The 25,435-nt window shown below is 45.3% G+C and overlaps 1 protein-coding gene and 1 long non-coding RNA gene across 10 annotated transcripts in view; one reads left to right on the forward strand and one right to left on the reverse strand.

The window, feature by feature from the left end:
- Window positions 1-3,368, reverse strand: part of LOC308493095 — a 52,724-nt gene extending 49,356 nt beyond the window's left edge. The window contains exon 1 of one of the 2 annotated variants that reach the window (XR_013992613.1): window positions 2,272-3,368. This is a non-coding gene — a long non-coding RNA (uncharacterized lncRNA). Of the gene's footprint in view, window positions 1-1,688; window positions 1,860-2,271 lie in introns of those variants that run through there. The other variant, XR_013992614.1, reaches the window with a different exon arrangement.
- MKLN1 (muskelin 1) overlaps window positions 2,422-25,435 on the forward strand; it is a 290,273-nt gene continuing 267,259 nt past the window's right edge. For 3 of the 8 annotated variants that reach the window (XM_081038814.1, XM_081038804.1, XM_081038813.1), the window contains exon 1: window positions 4,628-4,790. The gene's annotated coding sequence lies outside the window, so the exon portion shown is untranslated. Of the gene's footprint in view, window positions 3,354-4,622; window positions 4,791-5,522; window positions 5,578-25,435 lie in introns of those variants that run through there. The other 5 variants (XM_081038809.1, XM_081038812.1, XM_081038811.1 and 2 more) reach the window with 3 other exon arrangements.

Genomic DNA, 25,435 nt, shown 5'->3' on the forward strand with positions numbered 1-25,435 from the left:
TAAGTACACTACGTCCAAGCCCTGTTTGGATTGGGCTTCAATCGGTCTGGGATGCGGCGGGGCATCGCAGTTCTTCCTAAAGCTCTCCAGTTGCTTACAACGTGTAGCCAGGATTAAGAACCACATATGGGTCTCTACATGCCCACAGATACAGACACACGCTGGGAAAGTCTGTTTAAGTTCTGACCGAATCAGTGCAGTCCGGCGCTGACGGTGGGACCAGCGAGACTCGCCTACCTGCTGTGCCAACGAACTGAAAGTGCGGTGGGATTTACTCCCACGTCCCAATACTGCTCACGGAGGATCAACTCCCACGAGCTCCACTAGATGCAGCCCTACTCCCGACGCGATCCCGATGTTAGAGGCACAAGCCCGCTCGCCCCTTCCCCCGCAGCTCGCCTAGGGGGCCTGGCCCTCGGGACGCGTGCGTCACCGCGCCCCAGCCCCCTCCCGCCCACGGCACGTGACTCGACACGCGCCAGCTGCACGCGGGCTCCATCAAAACAAAAACAGAAGAGGCCGGCGGCGGCGGGGGCGCGCGGGGCTGGCGGGGAGCGGGGGTGGCGGGGAGCAGGCGCGTCCCCGTCGCCACTGCCCAGCGCCGCGGCCGCGCCTAGGCCGCCACGGGCCGCGCGCCCCGGCAGGCTGGGGCCGGGAGGGCAGAGGGCGCCACCCTGTTTACAGCCCTCGCTCCGGGCCGGGGACCCCGCCCGGAAACGGTCTCCCAGGAGGCGGCCCTGGAGCGCGCACCCACCCGCGGCAGAGACGCTCGCTGCTCGGAATAAAACCGTCGCCACCGCTCTAGGGTCGCGCCCGTGCGAGTCTCCGCTCCTCCTTGGCCCACCGCCCACGCGATTCGTATCAGCCCCGTCACGACTCTTGCTACGCACTTCACGCGCTCTCAGCTCCAGCGCTTCTGCAGACCCCCCTCACGTGGCCGCCTCCCACCTGCCGCGGCACTCCCCCGCGACGAGGGCTGCGGACCCTCGCGCACTCAGGGACCCTGAGTCTGCTGCCACCCGGGGGGCCGTCACCCCTCTCGGACCACCCAGCCCACCACGTCGCCTGCCCAGGGCTGAGGGTGGGTGCACAGATACAAGCTGTCAGCAGCCTAGCTTTCTACCGGACGGAGCTCACCCTCACCCGTAAACATCCCCACTCACCCTTCAGCGTCGCTTCCAACTGAAGCAGATCTTTAAACGGGGGTGGGGGTGGGTAACGTCTTGAATTTTTTTCCGTAATTCGCCAAAAAAAAAAAAAAAAAAAAAGCCGAGAGGTAGCTCTGCCCATCCACTCGCCTTGAGACTCTCGGACCACGTTGTCCCACCCAATGCAACTTACAAATAGAAATGCCCACCACACACCTGCTACGTCACCTGCCCTCTGGACACCTGGAGACCCACCCAGCCCGCCTTCGGGAGCCCGCGCCTGGGTACCGTGGGAGCGACACGCTCCGGTACCCTAACTAAGCGGGAGTGCGAGGGGACAGGCGCCCTGTCGCCCAGCCCGGGAGCGCTGTCCTCCCGCCCCCGGGCTCCGGAGCAAACCGAGGCATCCCACGTCCCTCCCGGCGAAAAGAGAGAGCAGGCAGAGGCTCAGTGCCGGGGTGTTTTTCCCGTGGAGAGCCCAGAAGACGCGTCGTCCATAAACAGCCCCCCCACGCCCCGCGCGCGCCGTCACCCCCTTACTTCTGGTCGGCAGCAAAGGTAGGGTAGGTGGGAGACGGGAGCGAGCGCTGCCCTGGGCTGCGGACGTGGATCTCCGCGAAGTGAAGAGGTGGGATCTCTAAATGGAAACAGTCTCCCCCCTCGCTCCCCTCCTCCTCCTCTCTGTTTACCTCAAGTTTGAATTTTATCTGCGCAACATTAGCTGGAATGCGGACATTGAGAAAAAAAAAAAAAAACACTCTCAACCCGGCAGCAGCTCCGGAGGAGCCATGTGGCATCTGGCCACCTCCAAGGGGGGAAAAGTGCTCTTCGCGGCGCGACCGTGGTTCCCGGGGAACGCCGCGACCCCTACCTTCCGTCGCCCGGGTCCCGACCATCCCGGCGGCGACCGGTGGCCCCCTCCCGGGGGCAGGCGTGAGCCCCAGGGAGCCCGAGGGTGGGACCGCGTCCACAGCGGAAAGGTTCCTGCTGGACCACCGGCCTCAACCGCCTCGCCCGCCGCGCGAGGACGCCGCGCTGCCCCCGAGTCCCCCCGAGAGCGGACCGCGCGTCCCGCGGGCCCCCCGGCGAGGCCCCCCGGCTCTCCCCACCCTCCTCAACTTACCTTAGCGCGGAGCACCCGCCGCGGCTCCGGTCCCTCTCTCTCCCCGTCCTCCGGGGCGACACGCACGGGGGAGACGATGCGCATGTACCTTCGTAGACCATGTTCTTCTAGAATTTCCCTGTGACGCTCACAGGGAGCGATGCAGGCTCCGGAGACAGGTGCAGGGCTGGCCGAGGCTGCGGCTGAAAGTTGTCCTCTCCGCGGTGGGCCGCGGGGTCCCCCGGCCGGGGCGGAGGACGGGGTCTCCCTGCCCCCCCCGCCCCCCCCCGTGTGGCCCCCATCTCGTCGCCGGCTCCGCGGCCAGGGAGGTGGCGTAGTTTCTCTTCCTCCCACCTCGTCTCACTCACTTGTTTTCGTAGCCGTGGGCTCCCCTAATGCTTTCCTCTCCACAATGTTGTTTCATTATATCATGTCCATCATGTGACACCGGAGAGGCCTCTCTATGGAAACTTAAAGGGGCTCCCACGTGACTGCAGCAGCGGCAACAACAGCGGCAGGACTGGCGGCGGCGGCCGCGGCGTTCTCACCACCGCCCGCCGGGACTCCTTCGCGGCGTCCACGCAGGGGCTCCCGGCGCCACCGAAACCGCGACCAGCGAGTCGCAGCCTCCGGGAGCCGTGGGCTCTGTGCGTGCGTGTAGCCTGTGCGCATCGCAGAGGAAACCGAACAGAAGGCGCGTCCCGAAGTCCTTTCCCACAGTCACCAAACCCACGCTCTGTTAAAATGACATTTCGCGGCTCCTACTGTCTTTTCCCCAAGAGCAATGACTTCTCTGTCAGGTCTGATTCGATTTTACCAAGTCAAAAAAACAAAAACCGGATTCGTCCCTCTGCGAGTGCAGGCAGCTCGCTCTCGGGTAGGCAACAGAAAGGACAAGACCATACTGACACATAGCCTCAGCCATTTGAGACCTAATTACCATCACCGCCCGCTCTGAAACTTTTCTGGAATTGCATTCCTCTGGTGACCGTGGACGATGCTTTGCAGGAGACAAAATGCGATGCAGTTGTTTTTCTCTTCCGCCTCTACATCAGGGCTTTGTTGCTGACAACAGTGAAAACTTGTTTGTGTCAGGAAGTGAGGTACGAAGATGTGCCCTGCAAGGTACAGGGAAAACCAAAGTGGCACTTTTGCATTACTTTCTGACCACATGCCTTCAAATGGTGAGAAGCAGCTGGTCTGCTGTAAACTGCATCCAGGGTGATTGGTGGGAAAGAAGACAATCAGAAAAACAGTTTCCCCTGTGTCAAACTTTACATGCCAGACCCTAGAAATTATAGATACACGTGTGTGTAGGGAGAGAGAAAAGCATGTGCATTTTTTTTTCTTTCTTTTTTTTAGCATGTGCATTTTTGCATTTTGAATTGGTAATTGTTGTCATCCTGTTTAGCATTTAACTCAAATATTTAACACTTTGAAAGACTTTTTGAAAGCCAGTGATGGGCGGACGTGCTAACACCGGTTTTGAATCACCACCGCTTTAATGGGCTGACAACTTAAATCCCAAATCTCTGCCTGAAAGTTTGTGTGGACCATGGAGATTTGATCCTGTAAATCTAAGCTGAATGGCTATCCCTGTGTTTCAGTTCACGCTTGCCCCTTTGTAAGGAAAACTCCCTGTTGGGACTGGCAGAATTAGGAGGAACTTCGCAGGAGGCTGACGAGTGGGGTGGGTGATCATCCTGGCTTTCGGCTTTCCCTTGCCTGTCTCTCTTCCCAGCTCATCAGTTTACCTCATCAGCCATGATGAATGAGTTCCACTACATCCCTTCTAATTCCATAATATGTCCCCCAGTTCTTACCTTCCTATCTCATGCGAGGTTCTTCCACCTCTTGCCCCTTTTCTGCCCTTGCCTCCCAATTCAGCCCCCACGCTGCCTGGGTCCTTAGCTCAGGCCTCCCCGAAATCCTGCCTCCCAGCCTTCCTTCCCCTGCAGCTCACCCCCAGCCCCCACCCTTGTCACAGCTCGGCTCCCTTCGCAGCCACTCTACCCCCTTACCTCTCATTGACCTCCTTTATTCTCCTTCACAGCCCGGCCCTTGACTTCGTGGCCTCCTCTTCCCCTTTTTGACCTGCAATGTCCTACCCCAGCTGGGGTCTCCTTCGCACCCATGTGTCTCTGGTCCCATCCCTTCTGACGCCAAACCCCTGCGTTCCTCAACGGCTCGGCCTGGTCGGCTTTAGCATGCTTTTGTGCCCGTGCCCCGGGGCTGAGAAAGGAGTGTGGGGGCCAGAAACCCCGTCGGCGGGGGCCCCCGGCTCGCCCCCCTCCGCCCCTCCCGAGCCCGGGTTGCGGCGCTTCCTGGGCGGATGGTTGGGAGTTAGTTGCTGCGGCAGCTGCGGTTCTGCTGTGTCATGCAAGGAGGCGGCAGCGGCGGCCGGAGCTGGAGGGGGAGGAGGGGAGGAACCTGATCTCTCCGGTAGCGAAGGGCTGGAGGCAAACACCGAGCTCCCCCAGAGCCGCCCGGGAGCAGGGAGGGCTCCGCTCCCCCGGGGGGCCCTCCCCGCGGGGCAGATGGTAAGTGGGGCTGCGCAGGTGGTCGCCTTGGGAAGGCAGCGCGCAGGGGGTTAGGAGGGGAGGCGGGGAGAACTAGGAGTCACCCGGCCAAACCGAAGGAGCCCAGTGTCCGGTTGAAAGGGACCCAGGCCATAATAAGGATGACCAGCCAAACGCAGCAATAATTACCATTCAAATAACGCCCCGCAGTTGACCCAAGCTACACAGAGGAGTTGTGCGTCCCAAACCCAGGACAGAGCTAGAGGCAAATGAGTCAGGGTTTGAGACCCGTCATCCCATCAGCCGTGGAGCTTTAGGGTGCAGCTGGGTAGGAAAAGGCAACAAACCATATCCCTATAGCCTGGTTGCGCTTTATGGATTGTCTTGTTTAAAACTAGGGAAGGGTATGGAAACCTGCCCAGCCTCACTTTAGCCTCGAAAATAATGCTCTTGGCCAGTGGCCTCAGACAAACAGCCACTGGAGCAATTAAACAATCAATAGGAAAAAGAGCTTCATTCCCCTCACCACCCTCCTTCCCCAAGCTCTTTCAACCAGGATGGATGATTTATTCTGCTGAAAGGAGAAAGAAAACTATGCGTTTATATTCATTCCCTCCCACCCTATCGGCGTTAGCCTCGGCCCTACACAAACTGCCTCCTCCACTATGCACCCCACTTTCAGACCATCATTCATGTTGGATGAGGGGACTGCCTTACCCTGAACAATTTCACGTCCTCTGCCTTTTACCACAGGGGAATCAGAGACACAGAACTAAGAGCAGTGAACACAAGGACCAGCGGGGCACAGGTAAACATTACTTCTTTTACCTGAGTGCAATTTCTCAGGGCAACCTTTTTTATTACTATCATTCCTTTCCATTTCACTCCGGAAATTTTAAAGCACTTTCTGAAACATATATATGTATATACATATACATATATATGTATATGTATATGTAATATATATATAACATATATATGTTATAATTTTTTAATGTCAGTCGTACATTTAGAAGTAAGGGGTTGGTGGAATTCACTGAAAAGGCTAATGACTGTCTCAAAAGCACATGCTGTTGCTAGGGAACTCGGGCTCATCCTGCTCTCTAATCACTAGCATGTTACATGGAAATCAAACTTCTCTGGGTGTTATTAAAATGAGTAGCATTTGGTTAAAAGTGTTCTTGCTTGTGTTGTACCATCCTGGATTATTATCGATTGCCTCACACCCACATATCTTGTTTTCCTAATTTGATTTCTGTATTTGCGTCACTGCCAGGGACACACACACTAGACCAGTCAGGTTCACTTCCTGTTTCTCAGAAGTGGTTTATATTTGGTCTCAGAGCACTAGCTGGTACACCATTATCAAACTGATTCTCTTGGAAAGAAATCTGTGCTTTCCGTGAAAACAAATTAGCCCAATTAAATTCTAATTCCCCATGGAAAACTCATCATTTGAGGAATAAAGTAGACTGACTGCCAGTTGCCATTTGAGAAAACCATTATTGAAATGTAAAGCCTAGAGAAATCCACTGTCTTTATTTTCCTTTATCCAGAATCTTCATTCCTCTGCATTAGAACTAAAACAAACTCAAGTAGGGAGTAGATTTAAAGACGATATTTCTAAAATGAGGCTCAAAAAAATACCCATTGAAGCTGGGGAAATCATTTAGACCAAATAAGGCATAGAACTGAATAGAATCCAGGCCCCAAGAGCAGAAATAAGCTTGGGTTGACACTGAGGTACTCTGAGAATAGTGTGATTACAAAGCTACGCTACAAGTGGGATCCCATCACTTTGTGTACTAATTGTCTCTTTTACCAATCCCCTATCTCCCTTGCTTTTTTTTTTTTTTTCGGTTCCTTCCTTTATAACAAGGATATCACAAAGGCAATATCGTAAAGATAAACACTATGTAAACCGTTTGGTAGGTTCTGATGTAATTTGTTTAGATGGAAAATAATAGGGTGAATATGGCATTGAGGAAAGGTCAGCTGAGTGAAAGTTAGGAAATCTGCTCCCACTTCTCCTATGGACTAGATGACCTCGGGTGAGCCATTGTAGGTCTTCTGTCAGTTTCCTCATGGAAGTTTAACAAAAGTGCTGGACTAAAAGATGTCTAGGGTTCCTTCCATTTACAAAATTCTGTGAGTATACTGAACTCACTACATAAAAATTTCAATTTTAGTTGGATTTTGCAATGTTAAATTTTGACTTTGAAACTTTAATAACTACCCATAGAGACCTTGGAGGAAATCGTAATGGGAAATTATTTGCTGTTGATACATCATTTTTTTAGTGTCAGATGCCAGATAATCAAACGAAATCGACCTCACTCTTAATGTACTTACTCTCGGCTTGTGTGGTAGTGTTGTAGAAGCAGCAGGATAAGAGGTAGAAAGGATATAAAAGTTGTACAGAAAAGGCTTTCAGACATTCTAGATTTAATTAACTCAAAGGACTTTGATCAGCAAAACGATGGAATGATGAGGAAGGGCTAACAAGAAATAATCAACTGAATCCTCATGGAGCTAAATAATCTATTTGCCTGTATTTTAATTAGTGTCAGGTGAAAATATACCTAGCACAGATTTGTGAAGTTTTCAGATTCAACATGTTAAGAAGTAGCATGAAGAAATGTGAGATTGGTGTCAGAGAGAAAAGACCTGACTTTGAAACCCAACTCTGCCCCTTTATTCATTATTGAGTGTCTGCTCTGTGTCAGGTACTGTACTAGGCACTGCGAATACAAAGATGAATAAGACAGTTGGCTCCAAAGGACCTGAGAGTATAATGAGGAGACAGATGAGCACACAGCTGCTCACACAATAGTGAGATGATATCAACAAGGGATCTCACTGGAGGGGTACCTAACCCTGACGGAGCATAGTCGGGGTCCCTAACCATAGAAGGGGAATTTGGAGAGGAGTTCTGAAGGAAAAGGAGAAATAATCCAGACAAGTGGGCAAATTAAAAAGAAAGGTATTCCAGGCAAAGAAAGCACTATGTGTAAAATCCTGGTGGTAAGAAGATGTGCCCAGAGGGCTGAAGGACAGTGCCCAGCAAAGCAGCAGATTCTCAGTAAGTACATTGGATGAATGCATGGCAGGAGTCCTGAAGGATACACCCAGAAAGATCAGCAAAGGCTTGTTTTATGAAAGGTCTTGTATATTTTCCTAAGAAGTTTCCATTTAGCCTACGGCCGATGAAAAACCACTGATGAACTTTAAGGAGCATGTCCATTTTAGAAAGATCACTCCAGTTTGGAGAATTTATTAGTGTAACACTGCAAGCAGGGAGAATGCTTAGGAGGTGAGCAGTACAGGAAAGAAATGATGGACATCTAAGCTAAGGCAGCAAGAACGGACATGGAAAGAGAAGGAGAATTCAAGAAATAGTATAGAACCAACTGAATTTTATTGTTGATAGTCCCTGCATTAAGGACTAGGAAGAGACTTATGGCTCAGGGAAATGGGAGCATAGTGGTACCCTCTGCCTAGATGGGGGCTTCAGGAGGAAACGTATGTTGAGGAGGGAAGCTAATTAATTTAGTTTGAAACATGTTGAGTTTGAAGTGTCTGTGGGATACCAAAGGGAAGCCTCCTACTCCCTAATTGAACAGGGAAGTCTAGGGCTCAGGTGAGAGATCTATGCTGGAGCCATCAGAATAAGTGATAGTTTCTGGAAGTAGATGAAACCCCCAAGGGAAGAGCTAAGACATAGGAAGAGGAGACCTCCTCCGGAACCTTATGAAACTGCCCACATTTATAAGGGGAGGAAAGAAACATCCAGAGAGGTAGCAGGACCAGGAACGAGTCGGTTCAGAGAAGCCAAGGGAGGAATTGTCAACGGTATTAAATGCTAGAGAAAGGTCAAGAAAAAATGAGGACTGAAAGTTCTTGCACTTAGCAACAAGGAGGTCATTGTTGTGTTTGGCAAGAGAGACTTTATGGGGATAATGCGGTTAGTAACCCCACTGCAGAGCACTGAGGGGTGGATTGGAGGAGAGGAGGTAAATAGAGGAAGTTCTTTTGGATAAGGACTAAAGGGCACGTAGGGAAGGAAAATAAAGGTATTGGGAAGAGAGAAAAGTCGTGGCCTGGTAAGGCTTCTTAGGGCAAGACGGAAATAATCCAGTAGTACAAAATTCTTGCCTCCTTCAGTTCAACGGCGTCATCATCCACAAATTGCTCAAGCCAAAAACCATGCAGACATGCGTGAGTCCTCTCTTTTTCTCAGTTCTCCCCTCCAATCCATGAGGAATTTAGGTCAACCCTACCTCCAAAACATTTTCACAGTCTGTCTCTTTCTATCTCCACTGCGACCACCTTAATACAATCTTTTAGGATCCTTCAGTAGCTTTCTGATTGGTTGGATTTTTTATTTGTTTGTTTTTTGCGTCCACTGTGGCTCCTATTCTCCACAGCACAGCCAGCATGACGTAAATCATAAAACCCAGTTCAGATCAGATCACTTCTCTTCTTAGAATCCTCCCAGGTCTTCTGATTGCACTTGGAATAAAGTCCAGACTCCTTTGCTGGCCTACAACGCCCTAGGTGGAATCCTCAACCACCACTTCCGTCTCGTCTCCCACCACGCTCACCAGACTCCAATCACACTGTTTTTTTGTTTTGTTTTTTTCTATTCTTCAAACACATTGGATTTGCTCTTGTTTTAAAGGACTTGCCCCAGGTATTTCCTTTTCCCGGAATACTCTTTTGGTCATTCCAATTTCTGTTTAAATATCACCTTGTCAAAGAGGCCCTTCCCAACAGCCCTCACTAACGTATCCTTCTCTGTCCACCTCCCAACCATCCTATGTATTTTTTTTTCATAGTAGTAAAACTTTATTTATTACTATTTGTTTTTATTGCTTATGGTTGAGAACCCCTCTAAAGGTTAAACCCTGTGAGGATTCCTAGCATATAGTGGGCACTTTAAAATGTTGATTGGATGTTTATAGAAGGAAAAAGAGAGGAGCGATAGATTATTAGAAATTAGAGGCATCAAGGATCAGAGCCTGGTGTGGTTGAGGAATGGCCAGTGATGATGGATTACTAGGCTTTTAAGATTCCAGAAGTGGAAGACTGACTAGCTGTGTGACAATGGACATCTACATTCTCTGAAGTTCACTTGGGATTTGTAATTAGTAACACATGCCTCACAGGGCTGTCAGAACAATTAAATGAAATAGTATAGACATAAGGCAATTTTGTTAAGCTTTTATCAGAAAGTAGGGACTTCTGCAAATCAAGGCATAACCCCTGCATGTAAGCTCTTCATGTCAGCTCCCCTATAATCCAGTTACATTTGATGATTACTTATTATTAGAGAGAAAAATGGCTAAATTGTGACTTTCACGAAATACTAGGATACCTGAGAGAACCTAGACATTAGATTATTTAAGAAGAAATCAAAGCACTCCTACAAATCCATAAGAAAAATATCAAAAACCCTGGGAGATGGGGTAAAGGGTATGATATACAGATTGCAGTCAAGGAAACACAAATGGATCTTTAAAGTATATATAAATGCTCACCCTTTCTCATAAAAGAGATGCAAATTACAACTGCAATGAGATGTATTTTTTTACATAGCAGGTTGACACAAATCAAAAACTTTAAGAGCATGCTTTGTTCACCTGGCTGGGGTGAAGGCAAACATTGTCAGTAGGAGTGAAAGTTGGTACCTCTGTGGCAGCCAACTTGGAAGCATTGATCAAATTTTTAAATGTACAAAGCCTTTGGCCTAGCAATTCCACTGTTACATATTTTTCCGATAGATATGTTCACATATACATTGAAGGATGATTCTTCTAGCCTCTTCACTTAAGCATTATTCATGTTAAAGACTGAAAACAACCTACATGTCCATCGATAGACAAGTGGTTAAATGAATTATGGTACAGTTATACAAGTGAAAGGTAGGCTGCTGTTTAAAAATTATGAGGCAATGTAAGACGTACTGATGTGAAAGATCTGCACAATACGTTGCTACATAAAAAAGAAAATAATAATACGATGAAGAACAACGTGTGTTTTGCTAGCATTATGTTTCTTCGTAACGACTCTTTCCTTTTTTTGCTCTTGTTACTCTGGAAAACATTATCTGTGAGAAGATAAAACAGAGCAGGGCCAGAGCTGATGTGGGGAAACCAGTTGGAAAGGTATTTCAACGATTCATGTCAGAGATGATATGTTTCCTGGACTAGGGTCGGGGCATGCACAGGAAGACAAGTGATCAGAGTCAAGTGTTATTTTAAAGAACTTGATGATGGAATGGAAACGGTGGGTTATGGAGAAGGGTAGTGTCATGGTTGCCTTGAGAGTTCTTCCCAGATCAGATGCATGAGTATTGGTGTCAATCACCAAGACAGAGAATCCTGGGATAGTCACAGAATTCTGGAGATTACGAAAAAGGGTGATGTCTGCTGCAGACCTGTGATATGGGGGTTCTGAAGTCAGAAGAGATGCTGGAACTGGATTTACAAATTTGGAAGAAGGTTGCTTAAGGAGGCTAGATAGAATGAAATGAAAGGCAGGCCCAGGGCTCAACTCTGATCACGTAGAGACTGGACAAAAAAAGAAAAAACTGGCAATGAAGACCAAGAATCAGAAACCAGAAAAATAAAACCAGGAGATTATGGGGCCAAAGAAACCAAGAGAAGAATATGTTAAAGAGGATCAGTTCATGTTAAATGCTGCCAAAAGGTCCAGAAAGATCACTATAATTTGTTTCTCTCATAAATCCTAAATTTCTTGTGAGCTGGGATTATTTTACTTAACTTTTATACCCTCAGGGTTTGCTCTGGGCCTCACATATAATGAATGATCACACATTTAAACTTTTGTTAAATTGAAGAGACAGGCAAAGACACAAAGAGAGACAGGCAGCCATACAGAGAGACAATATGTTTTTCATCTCAAAAAAATAAATAAATAAGACAGAGTCCATTGAATTTTACCGCAAACCAAACTTGATTTTACGAAAAATAAGGAGGTTCTGCTCCCTTGAGTTTACTCTTGAACTAATACATTGATTGAGCTCTCACAGTGCTGTGTTGTTTAGATGTTAAGTGCCTCCCAAAAACATTTTAATAAGTAATATTCACCTGCGTGTCTGGTCATTCTGAGTCATCTTTGTCTTTATTTAGGTCCTGGGTGATGACAAAAAGAGCAATTTGCTTTTCCTCGTCTATCTGACTCTATCCTAGCACCTTGAATCATTTGTGGAGTCTGGTGAATCCACTACAGTTCTGTAATACACTGTATCCACTTGTAAGCATGCCCAGTCCTAGTTTCCCATAAAAAAGGATGATGACTTTGGGCAGGAAGAGATGTATCACTTCTTGGAGAAACCACCAGCTTCTCAGTCTGTTACTGTTTCTGCAGAAAGGTGCTACAGTTAGGAGAAAATAGAGAGAATACCAACGGGGAAAAGGTTTGGACTTTGTCCTGAGAACATGGAAACCTAGATAGTGAAAGAGATGTCATGACCTTTTGGTAGTGTCCTTGAATTAGAAACTAAAATAATGGCCGTAGTTTGAACAATATTTAAAATGTTATGATGCTCTGTATTATTTAGTTAGACCAGGGGTTAGCAAAATTTTTCTGTAAAGGGCCAGATGGGAAATACTTTAGACTTTGCGAGCCACACAGCCTGTTCCAGCTATTCAAATCTGCCCTTGTCGTGTGAAAGCAGCCATAGACAATAAGTGAATGAATGAGCATGGCTGTGTTCCAATTAAACTTTATTTATGGATACTGAAATTTGCATTTCATATAACTTTCACATGTCATGAAATAGTCTTCCTTGGACCTTTGCAGTTATTTAAAAATGGGAAAACAATTCTTAGCTCATAGGCCATACAAAAATAGGAGACAGGCTGGATTTGGTCAGTAGACAGTAGTTGGGCAACCTCTGATTTAGACAAACGTGAAGATCGTGTCATGAAAAAGGTTTTCAGATTCAGGCTTCTGAAGAAAACTATCTGTTCATATATGGCCCTTGATTTTAACTTCTCAAATTTGTTTGAGCATATAAACACATTTGCCTACATTTGACCTACTTGGAAATAAAGTATGTCTCCTCAATTCAGTATTCATTTAACACTTCGCCCTTTCTCCTCCTTTTAATGAATGAATGTGCATGAATGTACTACTTTTATAGAGGAAACAAGAATTCTTACTACTTGACTTTATAAATACCCAAACCAAAAGAGGATGTAGTAGTTCTAATCACATTTTACAACTGCATTAATTCATTCAGTACTTATTAATGAGCTACTTCTTTTATAGTGTAGTACTGAGTTATGGAGTTAGAGATAAAAGAGGATAGAAGATGGATAGGTAGATAGATGGAAAAGACAGATAGATATAGATAGAGGATAGATAGATAGATAGATAGATAGATAGATAGATAGACAGACAGACAGACAGACAGAGGGACAGACAGATGGAAAATCTAGTGGCTGATAGGTGTCAGTGAGAATTGTTTGGATGTATCAGTATAAATGCAGTCATTTAAGCAACAGATAGGTAGTTGGACAAAACTAAGTTTAAGTCTGAGCGTTTTTGTGTCCCAGATGTGTGACCTTGGGCTGATTACATAAACCATATAAGCTTCAGTTTCTCTTTTTAGGAGGGGAATAAAAATACCTACCTCTCAAGGAAGTTGTGGCAATTTGTAAATCAACTAGGTGGTACCTGGTACATGGTAACTAATCAGTAAACAGGAGCTGTTGTTGTACTAATGTGAGGGTACATAATTTGCTCAAAAGAAGTATACAATCAGTGAAGAACTATGAACACAAATGGAAACCCACAAACCTGAGGGTTGATGCCTGGTTTGGATAGAAGATTTGGATGAAAGTGAAAGCGGAAGTGACATTGTCACAGGAGGGATTATAAGGTTGGCCAGTTTTCTTGCCTTTGCTTCCCTAGTAACCAGCTGCTGTATTGTGTAAGGAGCTCCACCCATAGGTCTAGCTCTCCAGCCTCCCCCATACCTCACTACCAATGCTGACTGGGGAGACAGTGTGTCATTAGGACCCAGCCCAGCATCCTGTTGCCTTCAGTCAGGTCCACTGTGAGTCGTGGACACCTGTACGTACACCTGTAGCTCCCCCCTCATAATTATGCCTCCCACTCCTGTGTCTGTCCAAGTCTGGGCTTCCACCTTGACGTTCACACTTCAGTCTCTGGTCATTCTGCCTTGTAGACCGGTCTCCCTGTAGATGTGGGACCCCGTCCTGAGCCCTGGCCTACTTCACCGTGACTCTGACATCTTGTTTAGATGATCTCTAACCAGTCCTCTTCCCCCAGAGGGCTATATTCTGGGCCCCTGCTCCTGCCACGATCCCCTTAAACTGGGGTACACTTGTGCCTCACCCTTCATACTGGACTGTTTAGTATTAATAGCTTCCTGACCTTTACTTTGGTGTGAGACACGGGGTCTTGCACAGCCCAGCTGCCCTAATCCAAGGCAGCTTTTGTATTCACAGCTCATGCCCTGGGAATCCTCCCTGCCCCAGTCCTGGCTCATGCTCTCAACCCACTGGCCGTGTATGGTCAACTAGTCCCAGCATGCCTTGTGATACTGTAATGGCAACATCAATAATGCTTTCCTGACACAAATGACAACATTATTGGCACCCAGGCACCGGTTAGGGGTAATGGAGAACTCTCACAACCTACTGACAAACTCATTCTATGGAAAAGTAAGCATCAAATAAAGTTGGCATGACTTAAATTTAAACTAATTGCTTATTGAAGAGGTACTAGTCTATGCTGAATTCTCACCAGCTAAGAAGAATGTGCTGGTGAAGTGGAAGTGACAGACAACTTAAAATTAGTGACCACGGCATCCTCAAGTTAGTAATAGCCAGAGAAGGCCATTCTGTAATTGCTAATCTAACACCAGGAAGACTTGAATAAGTTAAGACAAAATATGGACATATTTTTTTCTGCCCAGGAACAAGGAAAGAAAGCTCAACAGGAGTAAAATGACTCAAAATTTAAATTTGTATAAAACCAGTGATTTCCATAAAGAAAAAGGAGCATCTGGTAAAGATCAATGTGACTGCTCAAGAAGTGTTCTAACAACGTTGTATTTTGAAAGGACATGTACAAAAGGTAGGAGTTAGGGTAAATAAGAGGGCTTCATTCAAAAGAAGGGCTCTACCCTGTGAAAATAATGCCGGAGGGCTGCCATCCAGAGACAACTAGGGTCTGGGGAAAGTACTGAAGAAAATTAATGGGTTTTTGGTTTGTTTGTTGTTTGCTTGTATACATAGTAAGAATAATTATGAAGATGTGGTAGTGCCATTGAATGGGGCTGAGTCATCTACTGTTAATAGTTAACTGAGAAATACAACCATTCAACTGCAGCATTTCTTAGATTCTAAGGTACAAGCTTTGTTCCCCTTACATTGTTTGCAGTTCTAAAATAGGAAAGCATCTTCAATAGATATGTTTCATAGATCTGTGGTAATGTTTTGGGGGAGGGCTCTAAAAACAGTAATTAAATGGTTGTGCATCATACAATAAATTGGTCTTAGAATAGGGGGCCTATGGAATTGTATTCACGTAGCTGTTACAGTATTAATTGCACTCAGCAGATGAGGGGTCCACTTTGTGTCCTGAGAGTGGCAGTGCTGCCGGTGGCTACCAAAGGTAGGAATGAGTCATAAAGGAATTTGGAGGCCACATTCAGAAGAGTGACGCCTCATGCAGGGAACAGAGCAGGGGGAATGGGCACTATTGAAGAATAGAAGAGTAGCAAATACGAGAGACAGGACTAAACCAGGAGAGGAAAACTGTGGTCAAAACCCCTAAGACGGGGTAAAAAGAGACCAGTGCTGGCCACTGAAGCTGAGTCACTGTCATAGAGGGGAGATGAAAGGTGTCTTAGCCAGTTTGAACGGCCATAACAAATACCATAAACTGGGTGACTTAAACAAACAAACAAAACATGTATTTCTCACAATTCTGGAGGCTAGAAAGTTCACCATCAAGGTGCCAGCAGATTTGGTGTCTGGTAAGAGCCCACTTCCTGGTTTGCAGACAACCATCTTCTTGCTGTATCTGTTTGAGGAGAGAGAGAGATCTTCAGTCAGGTGACTAATCCCACTCATGGGGGCTCCACCCTCAGGACCTAATTAAATCCCAAAGGCCCCACATACAAATATCATCATATTGGGCATTAAAGGCTTCAACATATGATTTTTTTTGGGGGGGAGACATAAATGTTCAGTCAATAGCAGATAGAAAGAGGGTGTGTGTGTGTTGATAATACCAGGCATGGCCAAGGTGCAAGAAGGTCTGGTGTCACAAACCAGGGAAAGACATTGCACGGTGGTATAAGTAAGACCCTGAGGGTGTTTTGTTGTTCTGTTTTTGTTTGTTTTTATGTTTTTAAAGACAAGGAGTGGTTCAAATAAGTAGCCAGAGAATAAAGTAACCAAGAGACAGAGGCTTTACCAGAATAAATTCAGGGAAGAGTAGGAGCTGTGGCCTATTTCTACTGGGTCTATGGAACTTGTATTAAAGAAAGAATGCAGGCCCTCAAGATCAGTCGGCCGTGGAGAAAATTGTTCCAACCACATGTGATTGGACCTTTAGAAACAGAGATGTACCCAAGTAGTCCCTGTACAGCTTGAATGTAAACGGTTTAGTACTTGAATGTAAACAGCTAGAATGTAAACAGTTTAGGGAAGGGACCATGTCTTTTCATGATTTCCACTCTAGTTTCTACCATGTTAATAGTGGTACAACAAATGAGTTTTCAAATGGCAAGAGTGTTTGTCATTTTCTATTAAGAAGAATGATCTTGCTCTTGAAAGCTGTTTTTACCTTAGTTGTCTTCTCATATGTGTCCCCTTTCTCAGCTGTTTCTTCCTTTGGGACACCCACATAGTTCTGGGAAAGCAGACTCCTCCTTTATCTAAGGAGGTAGAACATGTACTCCACACTAAGCCAATCAGTACCACAAACAAAATTAAGAGATAGATGAGAGATTCTTGTGTGTGTGTGTGTGTGTGTGTGTGTGTATGTTAGGGTATTATCCTTAATATATAAAGAGCTCTTACAAACTGATAAGAAAAAGACAACATCTCAAAAGAAGAATAGGTAAAGAACATGAAAAGGGAAAAAAGAGAAAAGGGGATTCAGTTGGTCAATTCATCTGAAAATAGTCCTTCCCAATAAATAATTTAAAAATGGGGAAAAAAAGGTCCAGTCTTATTAGCAATTAAATAGATGCAAATTAAAATAAAACCAGATTTCTTTGTGCATAGCAAATTGTCAAGAACTGTAAAATGATACCTTACATGGATAAAAATGCAGGGAACAGGAACCCTTATACAATATTGAGCATATAAATTGGTTGAAGCATTCTAGAGAACAATTCGGCATTGTGTATAAAAACAAAAACCTTATCGTATGCAAACCATTTAACACAGTAATTTCATTTTTAAGGCTTTATCTTAAGAAAATAAACCAGAGTCACTCACGAAATTTAATATACAGGAATATTTAGTAGGATTCTTTATAATATTGAACACTTGAGATAACCTAAGTGTCCAAAGTGAAGTATTGCATAAATTGTAATGTATTCCTATGATGAAATTTATGCATCCAGTAAAAAGAAGATTATGGAAAATGTCATGACATCAGAAAATGTTGGTCATTTATTATGAAATACACTTGCTCAGAAAAGAAGACTGGGCAGTTACACCGAAAAATATTAATAGTGGTGATATCTTGGAAGTGGGTTACAACTGACTTTCTTCTTGGTGAGTTTTGTGTATTCTAAATCCACCTCAATTAACATGCATTGCTCAGTTTGTCAGAATCAAAAAGAAATTTAAGAGGAAAAGGGAGACCAAGGTGAATGCTGAGAGTATAAGAGAAAACCTCACATTTTTAAATGAAATTCAAACCTTCTGATCCAGATAAACCACATCCTAGGATACAAAAAGAATATCCAGACAGTATCATAGAGATGCTATGAGGAACCCCTGAGGATGGGAGAAGTACCACATGCCTGGAGTTATACCATTATCCCAATTTTTAGAAAAGGGAAAGGTGGATTTCAGAACTTTCACTAAGTTTAATTTGCTTAGGAAAAGAAAGATGGTATGAACAGGAGCCAGGATGTGTTCACGTAAGTCCTTTCAAATCACACTCATTTTCCTTGCCCCCACATATGCTTCAGGTCATGTAACCTTCATCCCAGACCTCCGAGTATCATTATTCTTCCCATTACACAGAAGGTGAGCCTGAGGTGAGAGATGTCAAGTGACTTGCCCAAGATCTTATAGTTCGGGTCTTAAATAGTTGTTCGGTTGGTTGGTTTTTTATCTTGTTTTGTTTGTTTTTTTGTTTGTTTGTTTTGGTAGATAAAGTTCCTAGGGTGGAAGATTAGAGACAAACTGGTCATGCTGGACATTGGATGGAGGTTTTCATGGGATCCTCATACACAATATAAGGATCATGGGACAGGCTTTTATACAGTATTTTTAGCAGATAAAATGATGGTACCCAAAAATTTATATTAAAAGAGCACCGTTTACCTGGAGGTTTCCAGTGGTAATAGTAATACCACTCATGGAGTACTCATTATGTGCAAGGTTCAGCACAAAAGTACTTTCTATGTATCACCTCAGTTAATGTCCCCCAACTGCCAGAGAAGCAGGCACTGTTATCATCCCCATTTTATAGATGAGGAAACCAAGGCTCAGGATGGAAACCAATTCGATAGCTGGTAAGTAGAGGAGTTGGGATTCAGTCATAGAAAGTCTGGTTTCACGCTCTTATGCTCAATTAGTATACTAAAGTGTATTCTTTTGGTCCTTGGCTCTTGTTCTGCTCAACTTGCTTTGTTTTTCTTTTTTCTTAAAAGGATAATTTATGAATTCTGAGTAATGACTTAAGGCAAGGATGTATTCGGTATGGTACAGCCCTCCTTTAAGCCTCAGAACCACTTGGCGATGTAAATATGATTATCCCTATTTTCACTGATAAGCAAGTTGAGACGGAGAGAGATCATGATACGTCCAGGGTCACTGGGCTACATAAATAACAAAATGGGAATTTCAATTTACATCTGTCGGACTTCTAAGCCCTTACCCTTTTTACTATTGGCTAATAAAAGCCAAATGTTAAAATATAGTATTTAGTGTGGAAAGAAATGCAAAATCCTGCAATTCGCTTTAAAAAGTCAATTGTATAAATATAAGAATTGGGAGACCTAGTTTATCAACATCTCAGGTGCAAAACCTCTCAGGGTTTGGGTTCCCTGTGAAGTACCACGAGTAGTGTTACGTCAGAACACTCGTACAGTTTCAGATGGCATTGACAGGACAGCGTCGCAGAAAAGGGAGAGAATGCGCCCACTGGTTTGTGCGGCTAACTCTTACGTGCCACATTTAAAAGGGACACACGAGGCTATGGCTCTCCAGAGGTAACAAAATACATACCTACACACATACGTACATGTTAGCCAGCCAGTAACAAAATACATACATACACACATACATGTACGTATACATACATAAAGTTTGGATTATCTCACAACAATTAAACGTGAAGAAATCCAAGATATTGCTGAAAACCATCCTCAGTTAGTTGACGGGCTGCAATAGGGAAGAAATTCTTACATTACGTGTGGCTCCAGAGGACAGAGAGCTGGGTTACAAGGAGGCAGATTTGGGCCAGGAAATGAAAAACCAAAACATAACTGTGTCTGCGTATCTTTTTAGGCACTGAGATGCCAAGCCCAAGCCTTCTGAAATAGAAGGCACTTGGCACATCTAGGCTGAACTGAATCTGTTGTTCAATTACTGTTGAAAAATGCAACTACCTGTGGGGTAGTACATTTCCGAAAGATGTTTGAGCAGAAGCTAGGTGGTGGGTCACCAGTTGTACTAAAACTTCCATCCCATAAAAAAAAAAAAAAAAAAAAAGATTCCTACACCTTGCCCATCTCCACCTTCTTCCAAACCATTACCTGCTTTCCTCAGAGCCAAACGTCAAAGAAGAGTCTTCTTCCCCCAGTCCATTCCAGCCTGCCTTCTAACTCTAGACATTGTCCTCTTCAGATCGAATTACCAAACCTAATCTTATTAGTCATCCTACCCCAGGGAGAACTGCTGCTCATTTCCTCTTTGAAGGTCTCCTCTCGCTTTCCTTGCAGACCTCCCTCGGCCCCTTTCACCAGCTCGCTCTCTGGCTGCACCTGCCCATTCTCCTTCCCTGGCTCCTCCTCTGACAGCTGCCTGCGTGCTTTTTTTTCAGGTTCTTGTTCTTGCTTGCCCTCCTCAGGATATCTCATCCATTCTGAGGACTTAGCCACCACTGGGCACTGCCTTCTGAACCTATATTTTCAGTCCAAACGTCTCTCCTGATCTGCAGACGGGTCTTTCATTCGCCAGTGGATATCCTATAATTACTCCTAACTTATTATGCTACTTTTCATCCCCTCCACACTTGCTTTCCTTCCCTTATTTAGCCTAATGTTATTGAACTTCAACTTTGGCCGCTCTCCCCTACTCCCTATTGAATCAATAGGTCAGTCATCATTACTATTTCTAAATCTCCCGTGGATCTGTCACTGCTTTTCGCCCCATTGCTGCTGTGGTGATTCGGACTGTAATCTCTTCCTTACGTTATGACAGTGGTCTTCTCATTGGCTTTCCTGGCTGGAGTCGCCCCTTACTCTAGTCCAGCGTTCATCTTGCTACTAAAGTTTTATTTAGTCATCCATATTTTTAAATATGAATCATCACATCTCTCCCCTGTTTAAGAGTCTCTTACTTATAGTTACCTGTCTTCGTCTAAAGTCCTTAACTGTAAATCAAGGTTTTTCACAGTGTGGCTACAACCTACCTTCTCAGTCCTTTCCAGCCCACAACAGACATCCCTTTTTGTCACCTCTTTGTGCCTTTTCTCATCTTATGCCCTAAGGATCTTCTCCCCTTGGCCAACTCCTATCCTCCTTCGGGGCCCAACCCAAATTTCAGCACTCTAGGAAAAGAAACCCTCCTCAGCTTCCAAGTCAGATGTCAGGGCAAGAGATACAGTGTTTAAAACAATGGACGGGATGGGCAATTGTAGAGGACCAGGGGGCCGCCAGCATTCAGAAATCAGGAAGGACCCAGCCAAAGAGACTGAGAGGGAATAAACAAAGAGGTAGGAGGAAAGGCAGCGTGATGTGATGGAAGCCAAGTGAAGAAAATATTTCAACAAGAAGGGAGTGACCCTGGTGGCAAGAGGCTGCTGAGAGGTCAGTAAGATGAGGATGGATAATTGACCACTGGATTTGAGAACACAGAGGTCAACACAGAGGTCTGAATGACACAGAGGTCATTGCAAGCTTCATAGGTGACTTTTCAGCGGACAAAAGGCCGATTGGATTGGCTTCAAGAGAATCCAAAATGAGGAAGCTGATGTTCGTGGAATGGGTGAAGTATTGGCTAAATGAAAAAAATGATGTCTTAGAGAGGATCCCATAATTGGTCAGGAACAAAAATAGATGAGTTATTTTGAACTCTTAGAGTCTCTGAAAATTTTCCAAATAGAAACCATGATGCAATTTGGTGGTACAAAGCTTTTCTTAAGTGACAACAGAATTTAGAGTAAGGTTACCAAGGCACTAGACGTAGTCTAGGGAAGGTTCCATACGAGCCCTCTAGTGCAGAGCTTTTCAGAGGCTTCAGGGAGAGCTGTCCCTGCAAGGTCTTGGGTGTAGGATTCTCAGAGACTATTTCCAAACACCTCTGTAGTGTGTGTGTGTGTGGGGGGCAGTGCCAGGGGTAGTTTGATAAGAAGCCTAATAAAGCTGACTTTCATTATGTTGGAGGCCGGGCAGAACACCAAGTCTGAATGGTTGGAAAGAGGTGAACAGGAAAAGTCTGACCCATCCAACACTGCATTTGGATGCTGTATTTGGCAGTATTTCTACATATACTTTTTATACTGCAATAATAACGGAGCTGGGCTAAGGGATCACCTATATTTGAAGACTAGGTAGGCTGTTCTTACCCGTTCTTACTCCCTGGAGTATAACTGGCATGAAATATGGAGAACACAGCACGTGGCTAGACCAGCCCCAAGCTTTGATTTTGTGCTGTTCCCATGTAACATTCCTCGAAGAGAGTCTCAAAAGGCACTTTGGTGCAGATCCCATGTAGAATGTGCTTTTAGTTCCATGACGGAGAATAAATGACACAGGGGCCATACATTTCCCTTCACAGAATTATTTATGATGACATCCAGGGTCTGGATTCTGAAATTGAACCAGCCATAGAATATTTAAAGAACTACCTGTCATACGAGTACAGTCCGTACCCGTTCCCCACACACATTGGCTTCTTATTTGTCTGTCGGTGCCTTTGCCCATGCTGTGCCCTCTACCTGAAATACCCAAACCCGCTTCTTCCTGGCGTGCTCAGATCTAGGGGGCCTTCCTCATTCTCTCAGACAGAGACGGATCTCCCCTCTGTGCTCCCCAAACTATTTTCCATGTGGTTCCACCTCCACACCTACCACACTGGATTACAGGTATTTATTCTCCTGGCTCCCTCCCTGAGCTGTGAATTTCCTGAAGTCAGTGATTTTGTCATCTTCCTATTTTTAGCTTTTGCATCTAGACGAGAGTCTGTGCATTTTGGGCACACAATCCATGTGTGTTGAATGGATGCGTGGATGTGTGAGAGTGTGAATGAATGAGTGAGTGAATGAACGAATGCAGGAAAAGATCAGAAAAATGTTACCCCCCCAAACAGAAGCTAATACAAGCTGAAAAGGGCCAATGACCTTACATATATGCAGAATTTGTGAATGTAACGGCACTTTCCGACTGAGATTACAAGATCATGGCAGCGTATGAAGATAAGAGTGATACACACAGTCACCTCATAATCTGTGTGGCACAAAATGATGAGAACCATGCTGATAAAAATCAGAGTTGGCTAGTAGGAATTGATTGCTTTTGATCTAGATTTGGGAGAGAGATTTGATTTGTGGAACACATGAACATTTTGGTCTTCGTTATTTCTTTTAAGCAAGGTATTCTGCATTTTAAACTTTAAGGGTAAGGTAGACCCTTGATAAACATGTTTGTCTAAGTTTGGCTACATTGTAAAAAGAAAAAACCACAGCTATTACATCTATGACATGGAAGTTACATTGACCCAGTTATTTTATTCCCACATGCCTGGGCTTCTTTCATGCATAATTTGTAAAATGATAATAGCCCTTACTAGCATTTACATTATAAAAGTGTTACTGTAAATTACATAGTATAGAATGGGTTATGACGTCTTCTTTGCAAGACAAGCAGGATACACAAATGAGGTATTATTATTTAGTTTTTACTTTTCGATCTCGTTAAACGAGAGTTAGATGAAAACTGCACTTTAAGCACTATCCAGTGGGTAAATTATTGACTCGAGTAAAATGAAAAAAATTTTTTTTAGCTGAAAACTCAGTGTGTGCAGCTTAGCTAGTCTGTGCACAAGGTAAAAATACTGTATTTGTCTCTGATGTCTACCCCGATTCTTTATCTCCTCGTTGTGCCGTGATCACCAACTACAGACAGTTGCGTCTTCCAGGTTAGTCATGGTGTGCATTTTAGAGTTCACAGCTATCTTGGGATGATTACAATTTCCAAATAATGTTTCAACTAGACAAACCAAACAGCTAGTTTTGTTATTGGTTTAGGGCCTAAATGAGCCATGACAAGCCTTGATGGCAACTCCCGGTTCTTAGGCTCGGGATAACTATGGCTGCCACCTTTTCCAATTAGCTACAGTGGATGCCTCAGGGCTCCCCGTCAGCTCCAACCATGTCACAGATTTCCTATCTTCTTAGAATACAGGGTTAGGAGGGCATGAGAGGGGGTGTGAAAATAAGGTTTGGGGAATTGTTGTGAATGTCAGAAATTCCATTTGTATCATGAGGGCATGAGAACTAAACCAGCCCAGAGGAAGGAGTCAGGATAACAGAGTGGATGGAGATATACCTACCTGCCCAGGTATAATTGTGCCTGGCCTCTGCGTGTGCAGAACAGCTTAGCCCATTTGTAGTTCTTGGTCCCTGCTCTTGGACTCCCCGCTGCTCCTCCCCTCTCATCCACACCCCTTGCCGTGTTCATTCGTTATGTCTTGGCTCACCTTCATGCCTTAGGACCAACCTTCAGAGTGGCTTACTGTTGTGGTCATCTGTTTTTCACCTGACCCATTTGTTTTGGCTCCTGGATTCTGCTCTCAGAGAGGACCCCTGCCTGGACAGTTGCCTGGCCAGCTGTGGAGCCAGCTGCCTGCTCCAGATTCCAAGGTGACCAAATTCTTCCTCCCTCCCTCTGACTGTCCCAATACATGAGCTACAGCAATAGGTGAGCGATAATAATGCGACAGTTGTTTCTGACCAGGTTTTTACCTGGGAAGATCACTTCATTGGTGGGCTGCTCAGAGAGGTGGGCTGCTCAGCTGTACCTTCATGCACCACAGTAGGTCTTGGGTCCAGGAAGCCTGGGTGGACCTTGGAGACCTAGGGAAGGGGTGGGTACAGAAGAAGAGTTAAGAGGCGAGCACGAAAGCCAGATCTTGTTTACTCCCCAGTTTTAGCCACATCCAGCCCTGGTTATGAGAAAGCTGTCCCCACACAGGCCACACCTGCCAAAGGCATTATCACGTAGTTAATTAGGCTAATGTAAGAGTGGTGAGGGAGCCCTCCTGGTGGCCCCATTTTCCAACCATTGGTAAGAAAACCTAGGGATTGAATCTTCCACTTTGAAGGCAAACTTTGGAAAACAGTTGTCTGCATCCTTTGGTTCCATTTGTTCCTCAGCTGACTGTGACCTGGATCCCACCTGTACTGACCCTGCTTCCACCCAACTGGCCAAATGTCTTCTTGGTTCTCGCTCCATGGGTACTTCTCGAGCTGCTTCTTACTTGGTCTCTTGACAGCACTGGGCTTTGTTGACCACAACCAACTTGAAACGTGTTTTTCCCCCGTCTGCTGTGATGCCTCATATTTCTTATTTTCCTCCTGTCCCCCTGGTGGCACCTTCTCAACTGTCTCTTTCAAGGATCCTTTCTCTGCCCCTCCTTGAAGCTTTGGGACTCCTCTGGGTTCCCTCCTGGGCCCTTTTCTCACCCTCCACACTCTCCCAGGGTCTCTCTTTCACCCCTGTGGATTCTATTGTTGCCTGCCATGTACCGATAATTTCTAAACCTGTATCCCCTGACTTCTCAATCAAGCTGCTACCAGGCCGTGCACATTCCCCAGGAACCAAACCAAACAGGACCAAGAGTGAACTTGTCCCCTTCTCCCACAAATCCCCTCTAGTTTGTTTCTGCATTTTTTCTCTCTTAGTGAGTGATAGCCTGGCCCATCCAGCTGTTCAAGTCCAAGTCCAAAACCTGAGCAGCAGTCTCGACTCCCCTCCCTGTAAAACTCCAACATTCACGCAATCACAAATGTCAGCAGACTCTACCGGTTCTATGACATGGCTTGTAAGGTTAGGAGTAATTTGGTTCCTCTGACTGTTCCAGGCTCTTCTCTGACCACTCGGCCTCAGCTGTGCTGAATGATTTTCAGTGTTTAGAGGCAAAGTATGCATAGTCATTTCCGTTCCCACCAAAAATTGCATCCACTGAAAC

Source organism: Rhinolophus hipposideros (assembly GCF_964194185.1).
Source record: "Rhinolophus hipposideros genome assembly, chromosome: 25".
Classification (NCBI taxonomy): Eukaryota; Metazoa; Chordata; class Mammalia; order Chiroptera; family Rhinolophidae; genus Rhinolophus; species Rhinolophus hipposideros.